This window comes from Notolepis coatsorum (genome assembly GCF_963971535.1).
Source record: "Notolepis coatsorum genome assembly, contig: SCAFFOLD_976, whole genome shotgun sequence".
NCBI lineage: Eukaryota > Metazoa > Chordata > Actinopteri > Aulopiformes > Paralepididae > Notolepis > Notolepis coatsorum.
In genome coordinates, this window is record NW_028173028.1 from 31,938 (window position 1) to 59,409 (window position 27,472).

The 27,472-nt window shown below is 40.6% G+C and overlaps 2 long non-coding RNA genes across 2 annotated transcripts; one reads left to right on the plus strand and one right to left on the minus strand.

The window, feature by feature from the left end:
- Positions 1–3,436: 3,436 nt before the first annotated feature.
- LOC311247916 lies at positions 3,437–10,356 on the plus strand. The gene is made up of 3 exons (XR_014620896.1): positions 3,437–3,520; positions 3,849–3,906; positions 10,310–10,356. It is a non-coding gene; the product is annotated as an uncharacterized lncRNA (long non-coding RNA).
- A 7,854-nt stretch (positions 10,357–18,210) lies between these two features.
- Positions 18,211–25,132, minus strand: LOC311247917. The gene is made up of 3 exons (XR_014620897.1): positions 25,049–25,132; positions 24,663–24,720; positions 18,211–18,262 (listed from the first exon to the last, which is right to left on the minus strand). It is a non-coding gene; the product is annotated as an uncharacterized lncRNA (long non-coding RNA).
- Between the last annotated feature and the right edge of the window lie 2,340 nt (positions 25,133–27,472).

Here is a 27,472-nt window from a genome sequence, read left to right on the forward strand (position 1 = left end):
ACCCCTGCACAAAAAGGGCAGCAAATTAGACCCAGGCAACTACCGCCCTATCCGCCTATGTAATATCCTTACATCCATCTCGAAAGTCATGGAAAAAATAGTATACGAACAGGTCGAAAAGTACCTTGCGGATAAAAATCGAATCTACGAATTCCAATCTGGCTTCAGAACATCCCACTCCACTGACACATGCCTTCTCTATTTGAACGACCACATCAAGCAAGAGGTGGACGCGGGCAAATACTGCGGCATGGTCATGCTGGACCTACAAAAGGCCTTCGACACTGTCAATCACACCATTCTGATTGACAAGCTAAAAGCAATTGGTTTTGATAATCTATCAGTGAGCTGGATGCAATCCTACCTGGAGGGGAGAGAGCAGATGGTGGAGGTAAACGGTACCCTATCCCCCCCCCTCACAGTAAGCTGTGGTGTTCCACAAGGAAGCATACTAGGTCTGCTACTGTTCCTAATTTATGCAAATGACATGTCGTCAGCTTGTGACTGCAACTTGTTCCTTTTTGCGGACGACTCAGCCCTGCTGGTCTCTGACAAGAACAAGTTACAGGTTGAAAAAACCCTCAGCTCAGAACTAGGCAAAATCTGCATATGGCTTGCCGACAACAAACTATCATTACACATGGGCAAAACAGAGTCCATTCTCTTCGGTTCAAATAACAAACTCAGCAAGACCGACGGCTTCTCAGTTACAGTGGGTGACAATATTGTCACAAGGAAAGATGAAATTACCTACCTGGGTTCCATCCTAGAGGCTAATCTTTCCTGTGACAAAATGGCATCCAATGTAATAAAAAAAGTCAACCAACGAACTCGATTCTTGTACTGGATCTCCTCTCTGGTAAACAAGAATACCCTGAAGACTCTGGCAGGAGCACTCATTCAAGGGTACTACGACTATGCTTGCACCTCATGGTACCAAAACACCTCAAAGGCACTAAAAACCAAATTACAAACATCTCAAAACAAACTAGTCAGACTACTGCTTGACCTGACTCCCAGAACCCACCTCACCCCTGCCCACTTTGCCAACCTAGGAAGGCTTAGAGTAGACGACAGAGTACAGCAACTTGCAATGGGCCTGGTCTACAAGATACACTGCACGACCAAGGTACCCATGTACATGTCAAAATACTTCCCAAAGGTCAGTGAATACCACGATCACAACACCAGAGGGAGCTCCACAAATCATGTAAAACCCAGATTCGGCTCAAACAAGGGACTAAACACGTTTCGCAATTATGCCACATCAATGTGGAACGCCCTACCCAAAGCTGTAAAGGAATGTGAATCACTACCCACTTTCAAAAACACTCTCAAAGAACACCTACGGGAGACTGCAATTCGAAACTGGCCCCTACAAATGTCCTAACCCAACCCCCTCCAATGTACAGTAAATTACCTATTATGGTTTTGTCAATATTCCAATGTACAGTTTTGCTTGTTTGTACACTGTCCCCCCCCCCCCCAATGTACAGTAAATTACCTAGTATGGTTGTCAATATTCCAATGTGCAGTTTTGCTTGTACAGTTGTACAGTGCCCCCCCCCCCCCCCCCAACCCCTCCTACCCAACCTCACCCACCCACCCAACCTCCTCCAATGTACAGTTTTTACGTCAAATGTAAATACTCTCTTTTCTGGAGAGAAAAGTGATAATGAAAATTATCACTAAAGTGCTATCTGTTGCAGCTGCACACTTTTCCATAAAAATTGCATATTTGGATAAGTGTGACCATTTCTCAAACTGAAAATCATGTATTTTTTTTTAAATACAGAAAAGGATCACTAAAGTGCTATCTGTTGCAGCTGCACTGTTCTCCATAAAAATAGCATATTTGGATAAGTTTGACCATTTCTCAAAAACAGAAAATCATGTATTTTTTTTAAATACAGAAAAGGATCACCAAGTTACCATTTCTCAAAAAATATAAATAAATACAGAAAATAAGCACTAGTTCACTCAGTGGACATTTCTAGCTCAATGCGAGGTCTGCTGCTGCTGGCTAATAATACGGTCAATACGTGGGGAGATCACAAACAGTACTGTATTTGCAAATCTGATATGTCATAAATGTATAGATGTAGCAGTACTGTCTATCTGTATGTCATGTATGTCATATATGTTATGATGAATTGAAAATGGGGGACCCTGATGTAAACAAGTCGAAAGTCTTTCTCTGGTCTGCATCCCCTTAACAATTGTATGTATTGAGCTGTACTGTACTGTACCCATTCTGCAATCTGTTAATAAACCTTACAATCAATCAATCAATGACACGGCAACACGCATGTCATCCTCAAGGCTCAACTTGGCCCTATATTTTGTTTTCAGAGCTGTCATGGATGAAAAGCCAGCTTCACACAGATATGTGGTGCTGAATGGTATCAACACCTTAACTGCTGCATCATAAGATACTTGGTACTCAGCACCACACTCTGAAACTAGCTCTCCAGGTGGTATCAGATGAGATTTCAATGAGTTCTTCCAAGAGTTTGGATGGAGATGTGTCAGGAAGCTTTGTCTCAATGTTGTCTGTAAAGTTTTTTTTTATTCACACACACACACACACACACACACACACACACACACACACACACACACACACACACACACACACACACACACACACACACACACACACACACACACGCACACAGTCAGTCTAAACACTCAAAGAACACCTACGGGAGACTGCAATTCGAAACTGGCCCCAGTTGTACAGTAAATGACCAAGTATGGCTTTGTCAGTATTCCACTGTACAGTGTACAGTGCCCCCCCCCAATGTACACTGCTATACAATGCTATATTATACAATCTCAAATTATACTATACTATTCTTAAAGTGACCTTTCCTTTTGTAAAGTGACCATAAGTGTGACCGTGTGCAGCATGAGTGTGTGTGTGCTCATGTTAAAGTGGCTGCTAGTGTGTGAGCATGTACAGTGTGTGTGTGCTTATGTGTGCTTGTGTGTGGAGAGTTCAGTGTTCAAGTCTCTGATGGCCTGGGGGAAGAAGCTGAGCCATATATGTGTGTTATGATGAATTGAAAATGGGGGACCCTGATGTAAACAAGACGAAATTAAGTCTTTCTCTGGTCTGCATCCCCTTAACAATTGTGTATTGAGCTGTACTGTACTGTACCCATTCTGCAATCTGTTAATAACATGTTCAATCAATCAATCAAAGTTTGTAGTCACTTGAACTGTGAATTCTAAAAGACAGACACTTCTAAAAGCACCCCTCCCCCAAAGACTAATGAATTGCGTCACCTCCCCCTCCCCTAAATCCCATTTGTCCAATCACATTCTATCACCGCTCAACTGTACGCAGCTTAACAATTGTCTGTCTATCGTCATATTTTTGGCCACAAGTGGCGCTGTTGCGAGTTTGTGGTGGCGTTGTTACAACATTTAGGAAATAGGAGCAGAGAAGAAGATCCCGATTTACAGAGCTAAGATCAACAAGTTAACGTTAGCGCCGCGGTTTGAAACTTTGAAGGTGAGTGTGTAAACTAGTCAATACGATCTTAAACATGTCACAACAGCAGTCATAGTGTATATTTTCAACAATACGTTTGTTTACCAATAGGTTAAAGTGTTTTTGAGTTCGTGTTGGCTTGGCACTGTTTCAACATTTCGATTTACTCGGTGACTCGACTCAGTCTCGTGTTTTCTGCTACAGCTACAGCTGATCTATCATAACGTTACATGTATGGGAGTTTGCAAAGTTTAAATTGTATTAGCTGTTACATTAATACATTGTGTCCTCCTATCTATCTATCTCAAATCTCACTGTCTATCTGCTATGCTTTTATCTTTTACTCAAGTTTATTTGAAATCGAAGACACTCTGACGTCACGAGACCGCCGCCATCTTGGTATGAGGGTAACAAACTGATTTCTACCATCAAATGTGTAAACTGTTAATATGTACCTCATTTGCGTGTGGGTCAATGAACACACTTGGGTTTATCAAACCGTGGGTTTAGTCTAGATGGAAATAGGGGTCCACGCGCACCCCCTGGAAATGTTTATGCCACCTGATTTTTCTTAATCCTTAAAGTGTCTACTTTCAGAGTCTGCCAGGTGCCAAGCTGAAATAATGTCCGAAAGGCTCAATTTTTAACCCTTTATTGCACCTAACACAAAACCGAAACATTAAAATTTGATGTAGCAAGACTCAAGAGGCATAATCTTTGAAGTAAACAACATACAGAGACAAATGAATGCATTTTCCCATACAATTCTGACCCTAGGAATTCAATGGAATGGTTATTTTTCTGACATTTTACAACATTTTGACTGTATTTCTGGACAAAAACAGCAAACAAATGCAAGAAATGCGTGTCTAACCAACTAAATTTTTATTTTTCAAACGCATAGTGAATATTTGTTGACAATCAGTTTTTTTTTCAATCCTCCAACTGTTTATTTGGAAATTATATTGGGTACCAAGCTCAAATAATGTCCCAAAGGCTAGTTTTAACCCTTTATAGCACCTAACCCAAAAATCTAAAAATGAAAATATAATGTAGAAGAGTCATAACTTTTGAAGTAGACAACCAATACATTTACCTTTTCATGTCACTACCAACTTGCTGACCTAAACTACTCATCCTCATCGTCACTGAAGAGATCTTCTAATTCAATTTCTTCCATCTCCAGCTCTTCATCCTCATGCTCGTACTCTCCATCCACTTTACCCACAGACAAAGTTATTGTTGGCGTAATCGGTCACCTTGTCAAGGGCTGCATGCTCTTCTGACTCTGCTCTCTGAGCCAGTACCTCAACAAGAGAAGGAGGGAGGATGGGTCCAATTGCCCAGACCGGTTCCAACACCTCCTCTTCTCCTGTCTTCTCCCAGCCCATGCCTGGATCATGTGGTTTTGGGCTCTTGATTATTGCCTTGTCTGCTCTCTTATAGAAGGCTCGCTGGACATGTGGAATGAGACAGACCTTGGCAGGCGTTCCAGGTCTACTTTTGACTTGGAGTCCAGGACTTTGTCAGCGCCGACCATCTTTCTCATAATTTTCACCCGTACTGTGTCAACTGATGTCATCCGTGCTTGGCCATACATAATGCATGTGAAGCTCTCCATCTCCTCTTGAAGCTCATCAGTGACCATCCAGTCTGCACCAAGCTGCCTGAAAGCTTTGTGGAGTTTACGAGTCTTTTCCAGCTTCTTCAGGGGATTCACCTTGCATTTGCCTTTAAAAGCGCTGGTACAGTCCTCCCCAGTAAAGTCGTAGAATCCCAGCAGTGTGCTACAGTAGTCGGGGCCCAGTAATTCCTCAGCAGCAGGGGTAAAGTTGGCATTCTTGGGGAATTTGGGGCCAACTCTTTTGAATGCCAGCTCTGGCAGCGTCTCGGGAGGCGTGATCTTAAGGCTTCTCATCTTGGATGACCTGTCATAGAGAGGAAGGGTCCTTTTCTTGGTGCTCACATGGCTCTCCTTCACTTCTTGAATCATGATTCCCCCGGCGCTGTTTACCACATTTGAACCATGAACGTTGGTGGTGATTCTGTTCAGGTTGTCCCACTCGCTGTGAAAAACAGTGTTTCCCTCGCCAGTGGTGATTTCAGGGGTCATGTTGGTGGACATCTCATCAAAAGCATTGGCCATGGCTGTCTCAAGTTCCATACTGAAGTCGTATGTCTCCGAGTGTCCTAGTTGTGAAAGGATGGTTGTGAGCTGTAAAGATAAACAAATGTTTTTTTGTATCAATATCAAATACCTGTATGAAGCATAGTTGAGCAATGACAATGTAGGACCTCATAAGCAATAAGTTAGTTGATCACTCACCTGTTTGCTTCGATAGAGGTGCCGAAGTGTGGCACACAGGAGGATGTGCTTTTGGAGTTTCACTTCACTTGCTGTTAGTTGCTGCTCGACACTAGGGCTGCACGATTTTGGGAAATAATCTAATTGCGATTTTTCTGACAGATATTGCGATTGCGATTATAATTTTTTTTAAGCAGCCCCACAGAGGTTTATTGTAAAATGCGGCTTGCATCTGGCCTACGCGGTGGGTCTGTTCGGGACACAGAGTCTGAACATTTTTCTTTTTACCTGGGAATCGATACCGGTACGGTACCCAACGGTACCTTTTTTCCCCTGTACTTTACTCTCCCTCTCTGAAGTAAACTTCACAACACACAATCTAAAACCCATTACCTCCCTCTCCCAAACTGTTCCTAAAACAATTTTTTTTATGTTGCATGATCATGTATATTTTGTATTATAATTTTTTTTGTGTTTAAATATCAACATTATCTGGCAATCCTCAGTAAATACTATCAAATGAGATATGAGACACGTGCACACACAGAAAAGGAGAATTGCTTAAATTATTTTAGAATACTTCAGCTAATGAAGTTAAATGTTTATTATCAACTATCCAGTTCGTTTTTATAGTGCAACGTTTTTCTACATTAATTGAACCAGTAGAGAGAGATGCCCCCCCCCCCCCACCCTTTCCTTACTCGGCTCATGTTTTCTCTGACTTGAGCAGGGTTAGCTAGGAACAGCTTTCTCAAGCTTCGCACCTTGGGCATGGAATGGGCTACAGGACCATTATCCACTTACACCCCAGTCTCTCTTGGTGAATTTAAATCTGTATTACATAACTTCCTACAAGAAGAATGTTGCTGCTTTCTGTAGTCGGGTCCCAACTGCAAAATTACTGTATTACCCTGTATTATACACTTTTACTATCATGTAGACTATTCTGCTTTGTTTTTGTGTTTACATGTGATGTATTGTATATTGTATACATGCACATTTATTATGTTCTTGTGTGATGTATCGCACATTTTTATTGCTGTGTGATGTATTGCAAATGTTATTTCTGTCATCTTGGCCAGGTCTCCCTTGCAAAGGAGATCTTGTCTCTCAATGGGACTTCCTGGTTACATTTTTTTTTTTTTTTTTTTTTATTGCAGGCGATTTGATAATTGCATCATTACAAATTGCGATTTCGATAAAAAATCGATTAATCGTGCAGCCCTACTCGACACACATCTTGTGTAATCGAATAGACCAGCCTCTGCGTCTTCTCACACTTTTCTTCATCAAGTGTCCCAGTCACCACTGAGCTCAGAAATGGTACAAGATGCTCTGGGAGCAGTTCATCCATTTTCACAGCATCCAGCTTGTGTGCAGTTGGGGGCCATGGTAGCTCCTTTGACTCTTTGAATGCCTTTTTAATGTGAGAATTGAGGGTGAGTGCTGCTTCTTGTAGTTAATCAGATGTTCCAAGTTTGTACGCACATTTAACTGCTTCATCTACAGTAATGCTTGAGCTGTATATAAGGTTCAACTCTAGAATATTCACTATGTGCTTTAAAAAATGAAAAGGTAGTTGGTCATACACACGTTTGGTCATTTCTTGCTGTTTTTGTCCAGAAATACAGTCAAAATGTTGTCAAATGTCAACAATAACCATCCCCTTGAATTCCTAGGATCAAAATTGTGTGGGAAAATGTATTTTCACTCTGTAAGTCGTCTACCTCAAAAGTTATGCCTCTTCTACATTATATTTTCATTTAAAAAAAATTGGGTTAGGTGCTATAAAGGGTTCAAACTAGCCTTTGAGACATTATTTCAGCTTGGTACCCAATATAATCTCAAAATAAACACTTGGAGGAATGAAAAAAAAAATTATTGTCACCAAATATTCACTCTATGCGTTTGAAAAAAGGTAATTGGTCGACACATTTTTTGTGTATTTTTTGTATTTTTTGTCCAGAAATACAGTCAAAATGTTGTCATGTCAAAAATAACCATCCCATTGAATTCCTACGGTCAGAATTGTATGGATTTGTCTCTATGTTGTTTACTTCAAAGGTTATGCCTCTTGCTACATCACATTTTAATGTTTCGGTTTTGGGTTAGGTGCAATAAAGGGTTAAAAATGGAGCCTTTCGGACATTATTTCAGCTTGGCACCTGGCAGATTCTGAAAGTAGACATTTAAGGATTAAGAAAAATCAGGTGGCATAAAAAGTTCCGGGGGGTGCGCGTGGACCCCTATTTCCATCTAGACTAGTTTATTTAACATCTAGTTGTGACGTGACGACAAGAGCAGGTTCACAGTAGCGAGGCAGTTTGTAAGCAGTAGTACTACAGGTACGGTGGCGCGTAGTAGACGATAATCAAACTGGATAATCATTTAGCCAATGATCTACAAAATGCATGCGTTGAGCTCCGTTTTTATTACATGGAATTATAAACAAAAGGTCAAGAGCAATGTGTTTGGTTAGCAGACATGTCCAAAAAAGGAGTAGAGGGAAGCTAAGCTTATTGATCCCTACCCCCTTACATTTATGTTTGTTCTTCCATTAATTTGACTAGATATAACATAATTTAGTATATTACAATATAGAATATACTTTTACTTATACCGGTATTTAAAAGAAAAAAATCAAATAAAATTGATTCACTTGACAGCAGTGAATATAGTACAGCACTACATAACACAATATAACATAACTTTGTTTATCCTCATTACTCATTTCTGTATTTCTCTAATGTGTGTTTTTTTTAGCTGCTTTTTAAATTGTGCTACATGTTTACTCAGTTTGATGTTTTCAGGTAAATTATTCCACAACTTCACTCCACACACCGATATGCACATGCTTTTCAGCGTAGTGTGTACCATTTGTTGTTTAAGATTCCCTCTCCCTCTTAAGTTATATTCTCCTTCCCTGTCTCTGAACCATTTTTGAATGTTGCCTGGGATTAGTTTGTATCTGGCTTTGTATACAATGAGGGCAGTTTTGAAATACACTAGATCCATACATTGCAATGCTTGTAGCTTTATAAATAAGTTATTGGTGTGTTCATAATATCCTACATTGTTGATTATTCTTATTGCTTTTTTTTGCATGGTGCATATTGGCTGTAGAGTGCTTTTGTAGGTATTACCCCACACCTCCGCACAGTAGCTCATATAGTCGTATACCATAGGAAGAGTGTACAGTACAGTGTATACAGTGTTTTTTGGTTTAGAATGTGCCTTATCTTGCATAAAACACCAACACTCCGTGCCAATTTAGTCCTGACATATTTGATATGAGGTTTCCAGTTGAGTTTGTTCACAGTATCCATAATTTCATTTTTATCCGTTTTTCTCAAGAAGATGGTACTTGTGTTTCGTTATATAAAATAATTAGAAACACCTCCCCCTTGTGGCAGGGTTATCTCCTCTGCCAGTTTACATTAACAAAGAATCTGTTGAATCTTTCTGCCACCTCATTTTTCTTACTTACTGACTTTCCCTCATCTATAAATTAATCTGGAAAGCCAGAACTGTTGATTTATTTCTTAGAATTGAGTTTCAAACCTGTCCATCTCACAACTGATGTCTCTACAGGTGTGTGTGCGTGTCGTGGTGGCTTGGGGCGCAGCGACACGAGAAGGCCTGAGCTCAGTGTTTTGGGCACATGTAGTGATGCACGATATATCGGCCGCTGATATAATATCGGCCGATATGGCCGTTTTTTTACACATCGGTATCAGTCCGATATCAAGATTGGGCCGATATAAAAAATTATTATTATTATTATTTTTTTACATGTTTTGGCCTTAAAGGGGAGATGAAGCGTTAAACAATATGAGCCTAGTTTGTTTGTTGTGTACCTTGGGTAAGACATGGTCCTAAAATCAAATGTGAAATCCTGCTTATTTGTCTGAAAACTCAAATGTAATTTCCCCGTTTTTGCCATGGGCGCTGCCAGTTCAGTGTCGCTATGTGTTTTTTCTTAAAGTATTCAATTTAATATTTAATATATTTATTATTGTTGTGAGAGTAAGAATGCTTAAGTGCCTGTAGTCTGTAGTAAACTGTGCCGTACTGTGTTTAAGCCAGAGCAGCAGACGGAGGACCTGTTGGTTCTGACCGAGTCCTGGTTCTGCCTGCTGTCCCACCAGCCCATAGACATGTTCCGGGGAAATCAGCACACAGCCTGAGCTGCACTGTGGGGCGATGAGCATATTCACTGAGTACTGAGCACAATGTTGCCACTGTCTCCTCCATAGACATATATAAAGACTAGATGACTCACTGGCCAAGTTAGTAGACAACATTGTCCTAATAAATTAAATGAGTCATATAAATCTTCAATCGCAGCAGGGACCTCAACAGGGGCCGCACCATTGTGCAGGGCTGGGGGTTTTCAGCACATTTTATTATCATAAAATGTGTTTCTTGATATGAAAATGTGCTTCTTGATATGAAAAGTATCTGACTGATGCACCTAAATTATGTATTTATGTTGTTTGTCTCAGGTGATGTGATTACTCAACAGTTTGGGGACTTTCTGTCTGTTGAAGCAAGAGATAACAGCTTCCTCGCCTACGGGAAGGCTGGGTCCTGGTCCTGGTCCAGCTCATCACAAAATCCAACACCCTCAGGAAGCGCCAGAGAAAAGATGGTGGAACTAAAAATGGTTGAAGCAGAATTGGAGAAGAGGGCCATAGAACTGCGATACATGCCCCCCACATGACATTATATACATTGGAGAGTATATAATAATAATAATAATAATACATCTATTTTATATAGCGCTTTTCCAGGTGCTCAAAGATGCTTTACATGGGCAGGAGAGATAAAACTATGGCAAAACAAAAAAACAGAACAAAAATAATACATGACAAAAATAAAATAACACCGACAGAATTAGAGGTCAAAAGCAAGATTGAAAAGGTGAGTTTTGAGGGCTGATTTAAAAGATGTCAGGGTGTTTGCATCACGGATATGGCTGGGGAGGGCATTCCAGAGGGAGGGGGCAGCAGCAGCAAAGGCCCTGTCGCCCCAAGTCCGGAGCCTGGTCGTGGGAGGTGTTAGGAGGTTGGCATCTGCAGACCTAAGGCGACGGGTGGGCGTGTGACGGTGGAGGAGGTCGGACAGGTAGGGAGGGGCAAGGTTGTTGAGGGCTTTAAATGTGATGAGTAGTATTTTAAAATGTATCCTGTATTTGATTGGAAGCCAGTGGAGGTCATACAATATACATTTGAGGGGGAAGAAACTGTTCATTGGAGGGGGTTGGGTTATAGTCCAGTCATTATAGGCCAGAATTAGGCTAAACCTAGGACAAATTGCAACATTAGCAAACTCAACTGATTTTGTATCCTCAATATGTCTTTAGTGAGAGAAAAAAAAGTCCCAAGGAATCCCATCATGGGAAATGTGTTTTTTTTCAATGTACTTGATTGCTGGCAGGATCACTGACGACACTGTCTTTCAGAGATTGTGACGTGTTCAAATTTTGAGGTAGCTCAAAAGTAAAGATACCATTTGATTCTAGACAACCTCGGGTTTCCAATGAGACCAACCATGTCATGTTACCTCATTGTAAAGGGGGCTACATACCTAATTATTCAAAGTTAAGACGATTTTTTGGGGAGGGAAATATGGCCATCACCATTTTTCAAATGGTCCCTTGGCCTTCTACCTCAATATATGTTAATGGAAATGGGTTACATGGGTACCTACAAGCCTCCCCTATACAGACATACCAAATTTATGTTAAGCCCATGTAGTTTTGTGCAAGAATCATGTAGTGTTTTGCATGCTGTACAAATATGTAGTTTCCGCCTATTATAAAAACCCCCATCTCCATGGACCTATCCCCACGGACATAAACCCTTGAGCCCCATCCTCGTGGACTGAGCTCCACAGAGCCTATACTAATATTCCAAGAAGAAAAAAATGTCTTTATCAAATGTTTTGATTAGTTCTGGCGTGTATGCTAATTGGTGCATATCAAATAAGATAATGTGTGATTTGCATGAGTAAACAGAATAATTCAATGAAGTTGTGATTGACTTTTTTTCTTGTCTTTGTGTGTGTAATCAGCTTGTGAGTTTTTATAGTGATATCTAAAAGTAAAATTTTCACCACTGTTATAATCGATATGAATATATATAGGTCGTTTTCAAAACTTTCCCATGATGGGATGCCTTGGGAGTTTTTTTCCCTCACTAAGGACATAATGAGGATACAAAATCAGTTGAGTTTGCTACTGTTGCAATTTGTCCTAGGTTTTTTCATATAATGAACTGGACTATTAGGAGATTTACAGAGGCCAGTTTCGAATTGCCGCCTCCCGTAGGTTCTCCTTGAGAGTGGTTTTGAAAGTGGGTAGTGATTCACATTCCTTTACAGCTGTGGGTAGGGCGTTCCACATTGATGTGGCATAATGTTTGTTTGTTATGTTTTAATAAACATCTTTGGACCATGTGTAAATTTTTTATTCAAATACAAAAGTCTGGTGCAAATTTGGCTTGAATACGCTCATTGGAAATACATTTACTGAACAAAATGTTGATGTGTTCAATAATTATTTCCCCCACTGTACACTGCTATCATACATAGTTATATGGGTTATATGCAGGTGTATAAGTAGGTATATAGAATTATTATGGTTATATATGCTGTAAATATAAATTAATACTCTTGATTCCAGTCCAGTTCTGCTTGTGGAGCAGACCTCAATCACACTAATCTGTAAATTCAACTACATTTATTTATTTAATAAACATTTATATGTAAACATGCCAGATTGTAGCTATAAACTCATTTCCATCTACAAACTTTAACACACTTGGGTGGTTACTGTATAAAGTAGTAAGTCACTGGATGGTAACCTGGTTACTGTATTATTAAAAACGGTAAGTCACTATGGTGAATATAAAACGATAAGTGGATGGTTACTGTATAAACGGTTTCCATCTAGTCCCTTTGCAGGTTGATGTGAACACAAAACATGCAAAGAACATGCAATACAAAGATAATAAACGTACATACTAATTGTGTAGTAGTTAGTTATTATTGTATTAATATTCTACAGTATCGGCAGATCGCTGCCATCTCAAATGAATCTTCTGTACATCCCTGCAAGAAAGCCATTGAGAATATATATAGTGTGTTATTTAATTTCTTTAATCCATATGTGTTGTCTGGAAGCACTTTGCCGTATTTTATTATAATATTTTTTTTGTTTGTGTTGTATGTTACATACGTCTGGTGGCAATCAATTTCCCCATTTGGGGATTAATAAAGTATATTCTCTCAAATCATTTTCAATTCTCCGTTTTCTATCTACAAATCTCGCATATCCTTGTCAGACAGATTGCCATACATGTCCTATTACATTCTAACAACTTCAGCCATTTCTCTACTCTACTACTGTAACGTTGAATCTTGAGACGCAACTATATTTGAACTGAACTGCAAACTTGAACCACGGCTGCTGTCCGCCCCACCCCCAGACTTCAGAATGACCCAATCAAATGCGCTCTGTCATTGAAATGCAAATACCAGCATCTGCGTCATGTACCACGCCCCTAGACGTTGCTACTCATCCCAGCTAGTTCATTCGCAGGTTGCGAATGAACTAGCTGGGTACCCAACTAGTTCATTCGCAAAATGATCCTTGCGAATGAACTAGCTGGGTACCCAGCTAGCTAGGTCATCTTTGCGAATGAACTAGTTGGGTACCCAGCTAGTTCATTCGCAAAATGATCCTTGCGAATGAACTAGCTGGGTACCCAGCTAGCTAGGTCATCTTTGCGAATGAACTAGTTGGATACCCAGCTAGTTCATTCGCAAAATGATCCTTGCGAATGAACTAGCTGGGTACGTCATCTTTGCGAATGAACTAGTTGGGTACCCAGCTAGTTCATTCGCAAAATGGTCCTTGCGAATGAGCTAGCTGGGTACCCAGCTAGCTAATGTGTCAGCTAGCTGGGTACCCAGCTAGCTCATTCGCAAGGACCATTTTGCGAATGAGCTAGCTACTAGCTGAAGCAAAATTTGGTGTAAAGCCTATGGGACAAAGCCGGCTAGTTAACTAGCTAAGACACGTGCTACCTAGCTAGCTGGGTACCCAGCTAGCTGACACATTTGCAACCTAGGTAGTGAGCTAGCTCATTCGCAAATGTGTCTTTGCGAATGAGCTAGCTAGATACCCAGCTAGCTAGGTCATCTTTGCGAATGAGCTAGTTGGGTACCCAACTAGCTCATTCGCAAAATGATCCTTGCGAATGACCTAGCTGGGTACCCAGCTAGCTAGGTCATCTTTGCGAATGAACTAGTTGGGTACCCAGCTAGTTCATTAGCAAAATGATCCTTGCGAATGAACTAGCTAGGTACCCAGCTAGTTCATTCGCAAAGACACATTAGCTAGCTGGGTAGCTAGGTCATCTTTGCGAATGAGCTAGTTGGGTACCCAGCTAGTTCATTCGCAACCTGCGAATGAACTAGTTGGGTACCCAGCTAGTTCATTCGCAACCTGCGAATGAACTAGCTGAGATGAGTAGCAACGTCTGGGGGCGGACGTCTAGGGGCGTGGTACATGACGCAGATGCTGGTATTTGCATTTCAATGACAGGGCACATTTGATTGGGTCATTCTGAAGTCTGGGGGCAGGGCTAGGCATACAGAAATACACTACAGCCCTTTCCGTGCACCCTGGATCTGTTTATAGTCCAAATTATGTGTTTTAAAATATGTTGCGACCGTTGGATTGTTGTTAAAAACGCAGGGATACTAGCTAAGGTGTGGGGGAGTTGGCGTATATAAGTTGATTGCTTTAAGAACGGAGAGAAATGTCGTATTTACGCTGTTTAAAACGGGCTGATGGACGAAAATCTTTGGTTTTAGCTAATATTATGCGTTTTAAAATATGTTGCGACCGTCGGATTGTTGTTAAAAACGCAGGGATACTAGCTAAGGTGTGCGGGAGTTGGCGTATATAAGTTGATTGCTTTAAGAACGGAGAGAAATGTCGTATTTACGCTGTTTAAAACGGGCTGATGGACGAAAATCTTTGGTTTTAGCCTAACGTATGGGCTGGCGTTCAATTCGCGAGCGGGTAAGGGGCCTACGTAATGTTTAAAGAACAACATCTAAGGTTATGTGGAATTTACAAATCTAGATGTGAAGAAAGATTTTGAAAAGATGTTTTAATTTTCTTTTAAATTAGATAAGTTGCCGGTGAGGAATAGTTAAAGGACGTGGCGAGGAAAGATGACGTATTTTCGCTTCCGGTTTGCGCGATGAGTTACTGTATAAACGGTTTCCATCTAGTCCCTTTGCAGGTTGATGTGAACACAACATGCAAAGAACATGCAATACAAAGATAATAAACGTACATACTAATTGTGTAGTAGTTAGTTATTATTATTAAACACTAAAACTACGATACCCAGAGCTCATCGCGCAAACCGGAAGCGAACATACGTCATCTTTCCTCGCCACGTCCTTTAACTATTCCTCATTGGCAACTTATCTAATTTAAAAGAAAATTAAAACATCTTTTCAAAATCTTTCTTCACATCTAGATTTGTAAATTCCACATAACCTTAGATGTTGTTCTTTAAACATTACGTAGGCCCCTTACCCGCTCGCGAATTGAACACCACCCCATACGTTAGGCTAAAACCAAAGATGAACTAGTTGGGTACCCAGCTAGTTCATTCGCAACCTGCGAATGAACTAGCTGGGATGAGTAGCAACGTCTGGGGGCGGACGTCTAGGGGCGTGGTACATGACGCAGATGCTGGTATTTGCATTTCAATGACAGAGCGCATTTGATTGGGTCATTCTGAAGTCTGGGGGCGGGGCGGACAGCAGCCGTGGTTCAAGTTTGCAGTTCAGTTCAAATATAGTTGCGTCTCAAGATTCAACGTTACAGTAGTAGAGTAGAGAAATGGCTGAAGTTGTTAGAATGTAATAGGACATGTATGGCAATCTGTCTGACAAGGATATGCGAGATTTGTTGATAGAAAATGGAGAATTGAAAATTATTTGAGAGAATATACTTTATTAATCCCCAAATGGGGAAATTGATTGCCACCAGACGTATGTAACATACAACACAAACAAAAAAAATATTATAATAAAATACGGCAAAGTGCTTCCAGACAACACATATGGATTAAAGAAATTAAATAACACACTATATATATTCTCAATGGCTTTCTTGCAGGGATGTACAGAAGATTCATTTGAGATGGCAGCGATCTGCCGATACTGTCGAATATTAATACAATAATAACTAACTACTACACAATTAGTATGTACGTTTATTATCTTTGTATTGCATGTTCTTTGCATGTTTTGTGTTCACATCAACCTGCAAAGGGACTAGATGGAAACCGTTTATACAGTAACCATCCACTTAACGTTTTATATTCACCATAGTGACTTACCGTTTTTAATAATACAGTAACCAGGTTACCATCCAGTGACTTACTACTTTATACAGTAACCACCCAAGTGTGTTAAAGTTTGTAGATGGAAATGAGTTTATACCTACAATCTGGCATGTTTACATATAAATGTTTATTAAATAAATAAATTGAGTTGAATTTACAGATTAGTGTGATTGAGGTCTGCTCCACAAGCAGAACTGGACTGGAATCAAGAGTATTAATTTATATTTACAGCATATATAACCATAATAATTCTATATACCTACTTATACACCTGCATATAACCCATATAACTATGTATGATAGCAGTGTACAGTGGGGGAAATAATTATTGAACACATCAACATTTTGTTCAGTAAATGTATTTCCAATGAGCGTATTCAAGCGAAATTTGCACCAGACTTTTGTATTTGAATAAAAAATTTACACATGGTCCAAAGATGTTTATTAAAACATAACAAACAAACATTATGCCACATCAATGTGGAACGCCCTACCCACAGCTGTAAAGGAATGTGAATCACTACCCACTTTCAAAACCACTCTCAAGGAGAACCTACGGGAGGCGGCAATTCGAAACTGGCCTCTGTAAATGTCCTAATAGTCCAGTCATTATATGAAAAAACCTAGGACAAATTGCAACAGTAGCAAACTCAACTGATTTTGTATCCTCATTATATCCTTAGTGAGGGAAAAAAACTCCCAAGGAATCCCATCATGGGAAAGTTTTGAAAACAACCTATATATATTCATATCGATTATAACAGTGGTGAAAATTTTACTTTTAGATATCACTATAAAAACTCACAAGCTGATTACACACACAAAGACAAGGAAAAAAGTCAATCACAACTTCATTGAATTATTCTGTTTACTCATGCAAATCACACATTATCTTATTTGATATGCACCAATTAGCATACACGCCAGAACTAATCAAAACATTTGATAAAGAAATTTTTTTCTTCTTGGAATATTAGTAGATAGGCTCTGTGGAGCTCAGTCCACGAGGATGGGGCTCAAGGGTTTATGTCCGTGGGGATAGGTCCATGGAGATGGGGGTTTTTATAATAGGCGGAAACTACATATTTGTACAGCATGCAAAACACTACATGATTCTTGCACAAAACTACATGGGCTTAACATAAATTTGGTATGTCTGTATAGGGGAGGCTTGTAGGTACCCATGTAACCCATTTCCATTAACATATATTGAGGTAGAAGGCCAAGGGACCATTTGAAAAATGGTGATGGCCATATTTCCCTCCCCAAAAAATCGTCTTAACTTTGAATAATTAGGTATGTAGCCCCCTTTCCAATGAGGTAACATGACATGGTTGGTCTCATTGGAAACCCGAGGTTGTCTAGAATCAAATGGTATCTTTACTTTTGAGCTACCTCAAAATTTGAACGCGTCACAATCTCTGAAAGACAGTGTCGTCAGTGATCCTGCCAGCAATCAAGTACATTGAAAAAAAACACATTTCCCATGATGGGATTCCTTGGGACTTTTTTTCTCTCACTAAAGACATATTGAGGATACAAAATCAGTTGAGTTTGCTAATGTTGCAATTTGTCCTAGGTTTAGCCTAATTCTGGCCTATAATGACTGGACTATAACCCAACCCCCTCCAATGAACAGTTACACCCCCCCCCCCACCTCCAATGTACAGTCCCCCGCCCCACCTACTCAACCTCCACCTCCTCCAATGTACAGTCCCCCGCCCCACCTACTCAACCCCCACCTCCTCCAATGTACAGTTTCTTCCCCCTCAAATGTATATACTCTCCAATGTATATAATGTCATGTGGGGGGCATGTATCGCAGTTCTATGGCCCTCTTCTCCAATTCTGCTTCAACCATTTTTAGTTCCACCATCTTTTCTCTGGCGCTTCCTGAGGGTGTTGGATTTTGTGATGAGCTGGACCAGGACCAGGACCCAGCCTTCCCGTAGGCGAGGAAGCTGTTATCTCTTGCTTCAACAGACAGAAAGTCCCCAAACTGTTGAGTAATCACATCACCTGAGACAAACAACATAAATACATAATTTAGGTGCATCAGTCAGATACTTTTCATATCAAGAAGCACATTTTCATATCAAGAAACACATTTTATGATAATAAAATGTGCTGAAAACCCCCAGCCCTGCACAATGGTGCGGCCCCTGTTGAGGTCCCTGCTGCGATTGAAGATTTATATGACTCATTTAATTTATTAGGACAATGTTGTCTACTAACTTGGCCAGTGAGTCATCTAGTCTTTATATATGTCTATGGAGGAGACAGTGGCAACATTGTGCTCAGTACTCAGTGAATATGCTCATCGCCCCACAGTGCAGCTCAGGCTGTGTGCTGATTTCCCCGGAACATGTCTATGGGCTGGTGGGACAGCAGGCAGAACCAGGACTCGGTCAGAACCAACAGGTCCTCCGTCTGCTGCTCTGGCTTAAACACAGTACGGCACAGTTTACTACAGACTACAGGCACTTAAGCATTCTTACTCTCACAACAATAATAAATATATTAAATATTAAATTGAATACTTTAAGAAAAAACACATAGCGACACTGAACTGGCAGCGCCCATGGCAAAAACGGGGAAATTACATTTGAGTTTTCAGACAAATAAGCAGGATTTCACATTTGATTTTAGGACCATGTCTTACCCAAGGTACACAACAAACAAACTAGGCTCATATTGTTTAACGCTTCATCTCCCCTTTAAGGCCAAAACATGTAAAAAAATAATAATAATAATAATTTTTTATATCGGCCCAATCTTGATATCGGACTGATACCGATGTGTAAAAAAACGGCCATATCGGCCGATATTATATCAGCGGCCGATATATCGTGCATCACTACATGTGCCCAAAACACTGAGCTCAGGCCTTCTCGTGTCGCTGCGCCCCAAGCCACCACGACACGCACACACACCTGTAGAGACATCAGTTGTGAGATGGACAGGTTTGAAACTCAATTCTAAGAAATAAATCAACAGTTCTGGCTTTCCAGATTAATTTATAGATGAGGGAAAGTCAGTAAGTAAGAAAAATGAGGTGGCAGAAAGATTCAACAGATTCTTTGTTAATGTAAACTGGCAGAGGAGATAACCCTGCCACAAGGGGGAGGTGTTTCTAATTATTTTATATAACGAAACACAAGTACCATCTTCTTGAGAAAAACGGATAAAAATGAAATTATGGATACTGTGAACAAACTCAACTGGAAACCTCATATCAAATATGTCAGGACTAAATTGGCACGGAGTGTTGGTGTTTTATGCAAGATAAGGCACATTCTAAACCAAAAAACACTGTATACACTGTACTGTACACTCTTCCTATGGTATACGACTATATGAGCTACTGTGCGGAGGTGTGGGGTAATACCTACAAAAGCACTCTACAGCCAATATGCACCATGCAAAAAAAAGCAATAAGAATAATCAACAATGTAGGATATTATGAACACACCAATAACTTATTTATAAAGCTACAAGCATTGCAATGTATGGATCTAGTGTATTTCAAAACTGCCCTCATTGTATACAAAGCCAGATACAAACTAATCCCAGGCAACATTCAAAAATGGTTCAGAGACAGGGAAGGAGAATATAACTTAAGAGGGAGAGGGAATCTTAAACAACAAATGGTACACACTACGCTGAAAAGCATGTGCATATCGGTGTGTGGAGTGAAGTTGTGGAATAATTTACCTGAAAACATCAAACTGAGTAAACATGTAGCACAATTTAAAAAGCAGCTAAAAAAAACACACATTAGAGAAATACAGAAATGAGTAATGAGGATAAACAAAGTTATGTTATATTGTGTTATGTAGTGCTGTACTATATTCACTGCTGTCAAGTGAATCAATTTTATTTGATTTTTTTCTTTTAAATACCGGTATAAGTAAAAGTATATTCTATATTGTAATATACTAAATTATGTTATATCTAGTCAAATTAATGGAAGAACAAACATAAATGTAAGGGGGTAGGGATCAATAAGCTTAGCTTCCCTCTACTCCTTTTTTGGACATGTCTGCTAACCAAACACATTGCTCTTGACCTTTTGTTTATAATTCCATGTAATAAAAACGGAGCTCAACGCATGCATTTTGTAGATCATTGGCTAAATGATTATCCAGTTTGATTATCGTCTACTACGCGCCACCGTACCTGTAGTACTACTGCTTACAAACTGCCTCGCTACTGTGAACCTGCTCTTGTCGTCACGTCACAACTAGATGTTAAATAAACTAGTCTAGATGGAAATAGGGGTCCACGCGCACCCCCCGGAACTTTTTATGCCACCTGATTTTTCTTAATCCTTAAATGTCTACTTTCAGAATCTGCCAGGTGCCAAGCTGAAATAATGTCCGAAAGGCTCCATTTTTAACCCTTTATTGCACCTAACCCAAAACCGAAACATTAAAATGTGATGTAGCAAGAGGCATAACCTTTGAAGTAAACAACATAGAGACAAATCCATACAATTCTGACCGTAGGAATTCAATGGGATGGTTATTTTTGACATGACAACATTTTGACTGTATTTCTGGACAAAAAATACAAAAAATACACAAAAAATGTGTCGACCAATTACCTTTTTTCAAACGCATAGAGTGAATATTTGGTGACAATAATTTTTTTTTTCATTCCTCCAAGTGTTTATTTTGAGATTATATTGGGTACCAAGCTGAAATAATGTCTCAAAGGCTAGTTTGAACCCTTTATAGCACCTAACCCAATTTTTTTTAAATGAAAATATAATGTAGAAGAGGCATAACTTTTGAGGTAGACGACTTACAGAGTGAAAATACATTTTCCCACACAATTTTGATCCTAGGAATTCAAGGGGATGGTTATTGTTGACATTTGACAACATTTTGACTGTATTTCTGGACAAAAACAGCAAGAAATGACCAAACGTGTGTATGACCAACTACCTTTTCATTTTTTAAAGCACATAGTGAATATTCTAGAGTTGAACCTTATATACAGCTCAAGCATTACTGTAGATGAAGCAGTTAAATGTGCGTACAAACTTGGAACATCTGATTAACTACAAGAAGCAGCACTCACCCTCAATTCTCACATTAAAAAGGCATTCAAAGAGTCAAAGGAGCTACCATGGCCCCCAACTGCACACAAGCTGGATGCTGTGAAAATGGATGAACTGCTCCCAGAGCATCTTGTACCATTTCTGAGCTCAGTGGTGACTGGGACACTTGATGAAGAAAAGTGTGAGAAGACGCAGAGGCTGGTCTATTCGATTACACAAGATGTGTGTCGAGTAGGGCTGCACGATTAATCGATTTTTTATCGAAATCGCAATTTGTAATGATGCAATTATCAAATCGCCTGCAATAAAAAAAAAAAAAAAAAAAATGTAACCAGGAAGTCCCATTGAGAGACAAGATCTCCTTTGCAAGGGAGACCTGGCCAAGATGACAGAAATAACATTTGCAATACATCACACAGCAATAAAAATGTGCGATACATCACACAAGAACATAATAAATGTGCATGTATACAATATACAATACATCACATGTAAACACAAAAACAAAGCAGAATAGTCTACATGATAGTAAAAGTGTATAATACAGGGTAATACAGTAATTTTGCAGTTGGGACCCGACTACAGAAAGCAGCAACATTCTTCTTGTAGGAAGTTATGTAATACAGATTTAAATTCACCAAGAGAGACTGGGGTGTAAGTGGATAATGGTCCTGTAGCCCATTCCATGCCCAAGGTGCGAAGCTTGAGAAAGCTGTTCCTAGCTAACCCTGCTCAAGTCAGAGAAAACATGAGCCGAGTAAGGAAAGGGTGGGGGGGGGGGGGCATCTCTCTCTACTGGTTCAATTAATGTAGAAAAACGTTGCACTATAAAAACGAACTGGATAGTTGATAATAAACATTTAACTTCATTAGCTGAAGTATTCTAAAATAATTTAAGCAATTCTCCTTTTCTGTGTGTGCACGTGTCTCATATCTCATTTGATAGTATTTACTGAGGATTGCCAGATAATGTTGATATTTAAACACAAAAAAAATTATAATACAAAATATACATGATCATGCAACATAAAAAAAATTGTTGTAGGAACAGTTTGGGAGAGGGAGGTAATGGGTTTTAGATTGTGTGTTGTGAAGTTTACTTGAGAGAGGGAGAGTAAAGTACAGGGGAAAAAAGGTACCGTTGGGTACCGTACCGGTATCGATTCCCAGGTAAAAAGAAAAATGTTCAGACTCTGTGTCCCGAACAGACCCACCGCGTAGGCCAGATGCAAGCCGCATTTTACAATAAACCTCTGTGGGGCTGCTTAAAAAAAATTATAATCGCAATCGCAATATCTGTCAGAAAAATCGCAATTAGATTATTTCCCAAAATCGTGCAGCCCTAGTGTCGAGCAGCAACTAACAGCAAGTGAAGTGAAACTCCAAAAGCACATCCTCCTGTGTGCCACACTTCGGCACCTCTATCGAAGCAAACAGGTGAGTGATCAACTAACTTATTGCTTATGAGGTCCTACATTGTCATTGCTCAACTATGCTTCATACAGGTATTTGATATTGATACAAAAAAACATTTGTTTATCTTTACAGCTCACAACCATCCTTTCACAACTAGGACACTCGGAGACATACGACTTCAGTATGGAACTTGAGACAGCCATGGCCAATGCTTTTGATGAGATGTCCACCAACATGACCCCTGAAATCACCACTGGCGAGGGAAACACTGTTTTTCACAGCGAGTGGGACAACCTGAACAGAATCACCACCAACGTTCATGGTTCAAATGTGGTAAACAGCGCCGGGGGAATCATGATTCAAGAAGTGAAGGAGAGCCATGTGAGCACCAAGAAAAGGACCCTTCCTCTCTATGACAGGTCATCCAAGATGAGAAGCCTTAAGATCACGCCTCCCGAGACGCTGCCAGAGCTGGCATTCAAAAGAGTTGGCCCCAAATTCCCCAAGAATGCCAACTTTACCCCTGCTGCTGAGGAATTACTGGGCCCCGACTACTGTAGCACACTGCTGGGATTCTACGACTTTACTGGGGAGGACTGTACCAGCGCTTTTAAAGGCAAATGCAAGGTGAATCCCCTGAAGAAGCTGGAAAAGACTCGTAAACTCCACAAAGCTTTCAGGCAGCTTGGTGCAGACTGGATGGTCACTGATGAGCTTCAAGAGGAGATGGAGAGCTTCACATGCATTATGTATGGCCAAGCACGGATGACATCAGTTGACACAGTACGGGTGAAAATTATGAGAAAGATGGTCGGCGCTGACAAAGTCCTGGACTCCAAGTCAAAAGTAGACCTGGAACGCCTGCCAAGGTCTGTCTCATTCCACATGTCCAGCGAGCCTTCTATAAGAGAGCAGACAAGGCAATAATCAAGAGCCCAAAACCACATGATCCAGGCATGGGCTGGGAGAAGACAGGAGAAGAGGAGGTGTTGGAACCGGTCTGGGCAATTGGACCCATCCTCCCTCCTTCTCTTGTTGAGGTACTGGCTCAGAGAGCAGAGTCAGAAGAGCATGCAGCCCTTGACAAGGTGACCGATTACGCCAACAATAACTTTGTCTGTGGGTAAAGTGGATGGAGAGTACGAGCATGAGGATGAAGAGCTGGAGATGGAAGAAATTGAATTAGAAGATCTCTTCAGTGACGATGAGGATGAGTAGTTTAGGTCAGCAAGTTGGTAGTGACATGAAAAGGTAAATGTATTGGTTGTCTACTTCAAAAGTTATGACTCTTCTACATTATATTTTCATTTTTAGATTTTTGGGTTAGGTGCTATAAAGGGTTAAAACTAGCCTTTGGGACATTATTTGAGCTTGGTACCCAATATAATTTCCAAATAAACAGTTGGAGGGTTGAACAAAAAACTGATTGTCAATATATTCACTATGCGTTTGAAAAATAAAAATGTAGTTGGTTAGACACGCATTTCTTGCATTTGTTTGCTGTTTTTGTCCAGAAATACAGTCAAAATGTTGTAAAATGTCAAAAAAATAACCATTCCATTGAATTCCTAGGGTCAGAATTGTATGGGAAAATGCATTAATTTGTCTCTGTATGTTGTTTACTTCAAAGATTATGCCTCTTGAGTCTTGCTACATCAAATTTTAATGTTTCGGTTTTGTGTTAGGTGCAATAAAGGGTTAAAAATTGAGCCTTTCGGACATTATTTCAGCTTGGCACCTGGCAGACTCTGAAAGTAGACACTTTAAGGATTAAGAAAAATCAGGTGGCATAAACATTTCCGGGGGGTGCGCGTGGACCCCTATTTCCATCTAGACTAAACCCACGGTTTGATAAACCCAAGTGTGTTCATTGACCCACACGCAACTGAGGTACATATTAACAGTTTACACATTTGATGGTAGAAATCAGTTTGTTACCCTCATACCAAGATGGCGGCGGTCTCGTGACGTCAGAGTGTCTTCGATTTCAAATAAACTTGAGTAAAAGATAAAAGCATAGCAGATAGACAGTGAGATTTGAGATAGATAGATAGGAGGACACAATGTATTAATGTAACAGCTAATACAATTTAAACTTTGCAAACTCCCATACATGTAACGTTATTATGATAGATAAGCTGTAGCTGTAGCAGAAAACACGAGACTGAGTCGAGTCACCTAAATCGAAATGTTGAAACAGTGCCAAGCCAACACGAACTCAAAAACACTTTAACCTATTGGTAAACAAACGTATTGTTGAAAATATACACTATGACTGCTGTTGTGACATGTTTAAGATCGTATTGACTAGTTTACACACTCACCTTCAAAGTTTCAAACCGCGGCGCTAACGTTAACTTGTTGATCTTAGCTCTGTAAATCGGGATCTTCTTCTCTGCTCCTATTTCCTAAATGTTGTAACAGCGCCACCACAAACTCGCAACAGCGCCACTTGTGGCCAAAAATATGACGATAGACAGACAATTGTTAAGCTGCATACAGTTGAGCGGTGATAGAATGTGATTGGACAAATGGGATTTAGGGGAGGGGGAGGTGACGCAATTCATTAGTCTTTGGGGGAGGGGTGCTTTTAGAAGTGTCTGTCTTTTAGAATTCACAGTTCAAGTGACTACAAACTTTGATTGATTGATTGAACATTTTATTAACAGATTGCAGAATGGGTACAGTACAGTACAGCTCAATACACAATTGTTAAGGGGATGCAGACCAGAGAAAGACGTTTGTCTTGTTTCCATCAGGGTCCCCCATTTTCAATTCATATAGACATTTATGACATACACAACATACATGACATTTATGGCATAGGGACATATAGGTATTTAGTACTGATACATTTGTGACATAAACGGTATTCAAATATACAGTACTGTTACCCCTAGATCCTGACAGAGTATATATGATGGGGAGGGGACTGTACATTAGGAGGGGGTGGGTGGGTGGGAGAGAAATACATACGGCGGGGAGGGAATATATACATGCGGTGGGGAGGAGACTGTCTATTAGGAGGTAGTGGGGGTTTTGGGCATTTACGGATTTTGCCTAGTTCCGTGCTGAGGGTTTTTTCAACCTGCAACTTGTTCTTGTCAGAGACCAGCAGGGCTGAGTCGTCCGCAAACAGGAACAAGTTGCAGTCACAGGCTGACGACATGTCATTTGCATAAATTAGGAAGAGTAGCGGTCCTAGTATGCTTCCTTGTGGAACACCACAGCTCACTGTGAGGGGGGGGGGGGGTAGAGTACCGTTTACCTCTACCATCTGTTCTCTCCCCTCCAGGTATAGGATTGCATACAATCCATTCAACCCCATAACACACAAAACAAAAACCCCATCCCTAACATCACCACCCTATCCAAACCTAATCTATGAGTCATTCATTGCCTCCTGCGGGCTGACTCTGGCCTTTTTGAACACTCACCACCACCTTCCCTAACTCTCTTACTTGATCACTCACAACAACCTTCTTCCCTAACTTCCCTAACTCCCTTGATACTTGCCCCATTGTCAACCCCTTCATACCCATGTCTAGTACTGCTGCTTCAACTACTAACTTTAACCTCTCTGTCCTACTGCTAACCATCACTATTGTATTCACTACTCTTGTCACAAATGCCACTATCTCCAACTTCTCCCCCCACACCCTCTCTTTCTCCTCCTGTACTTCCTCTACTGACAAATGCCCTTTTCTAAACCCCTGATCCTCACCTTCCATTCTCCCCTCTCTAACCCCTACTCTGATTATTACTTTATTAACAGATTGCAGAATGGGTACAATACAGTACAGCTCAATACACACAATTGTTAAGGGGATGCAGACCAGAGAAAGACTTTCGTCTTGTTTACATCAGGGTCCCCCATTTTCAATTCATCAGGACATGGTCTGCATCCCCTTAACAATAGACCTGTCGCTAAACCACGCCCCAAAATAGAATTTGTCCAATCATATCACAGCAAAAATCCTCGCTACAGAAACCTCTGTCAACTTTCAGAGTCCTCTTAGGTGTTATAGGTGTCAGGAGTTTGGCCATATAGCTGTTTCATGTAGGAAGGGACAGAGGTGTGCTAGGTGTGGCGGGGAGCATGACTATCGGAAGTGTGGAGAGGGAGTGAAGCTGAAGTGTTGTAGTTGTGGTGGGGAGCATAGTGTAGCGTTTAGGGGTTGTGTGGTGATGAAGAGGGAGGTTGTGGTTCAGAGAGTGAGAAGGGAGGGTAAGTTATCGTATGCAGAGGCGGCTAGGAAGGTAGGACAGGGAAGTCAAGATAGGGTGCAGGGGTTTGGAGAAGGGCATGTGGCAGAAAGGGTAGGGCAGGAGGATAGAGAGAGGGTATGGGAGGAGAAATTGAGTATTGTGGCCTTCGTGGCAGGGGTAGTTAATGTTGCGGCAGAGATTGAGGGTAGAAATGATAGAGTAAGGATGATTGTTAGGATAGCGGTTCAACATTTGGGTATGGAAGGTCTGACATGGGAGGAGGTGGTTAGGGAATTGAAAAAGGGGGGTGAGGGTGACCAAGGAGCCCAGAGTCAGCCAGAAGGGGGCAAGGAGTGTCTCACAGAGGGGGGCTCAATCAGGTAGTAGCAGCATTAGCTGCACTCCATGGAGGTGAGAGTTGGGAGTTAGTTAGAAAGTTGAATTATACGTGATTCAGAGAGTGGGGTATATAGTATGATGTAGATGGACAGGGATGGTGAACGGTGTGGTTGTAGGTGGTTGTTTTGTAGGTTAGGTAG